Here is a 590-nt window from a genome sequence, read left to right as displayed (position 1 = left end):
ACTGCACCACACTCACAGAGAAACAGAGCCACCGAGTCAGCGAAGATAGTGTTTTAAAGGCCAGCTGTCCTCCAAAAGAATGAAAAGTATTAAAACTCTTTTAGGTGGGGCACGGTGGCTCATGTCTGTAATCCCAGCACTTTGGGAGGCCGAGGTGGATGAATCACTTGAGGTCAGGAGTTCGAGACCAGCCTGGCCAATGTGGTGAAACCAAATCTCTACCCAAAATACAAAAATTAGCCGGGCATGGTGGCATGCACCTATAGTCCCAGCTACTCAGGTGGCTGAGGCACAAGAATCACTTGAACCCGTTAGGTGGAGGTTGCAGTGAGCTGAGATTGCACCACTGCACTCCAGCCTGGGCTACAGGGCAAGATTGTTTAAAAAAAAAAAAAAACCTGTAAAATGGCTTTGTGCCGGGCGCAGTGGCTCACAACTGTAATCCCAGCACTCTGGGAGGCCAAGGTGGGCAGATCACCTGAGGTCAGTGGTTCAAGACCACCCTGGTCAACATGGTGGAACCCCCCCGTCTCTACCAAAATTACAAAAATTAGCTGGGCATGGTGGTGTGCACCTATAATCCCAGTTAC

The sequence above is a fragment of the Macaca fascicularis genome, chromosome 9 (assembly GCF_037993035.2).
Source record: "Macaca fascicularis isolate 582-1 chromosome 9, T2T-MFA8v1.1".
NCBI lineage: Eukaryota > Metazoa > Chordata > Mammalia > Primates > Cercopithecidae > Macaca > Macaca fascicularis.
The sequence above is the reverse complement of the archived record's forward strand: the minus strand, read 5'-3'. Positions refer to the sequence as shown.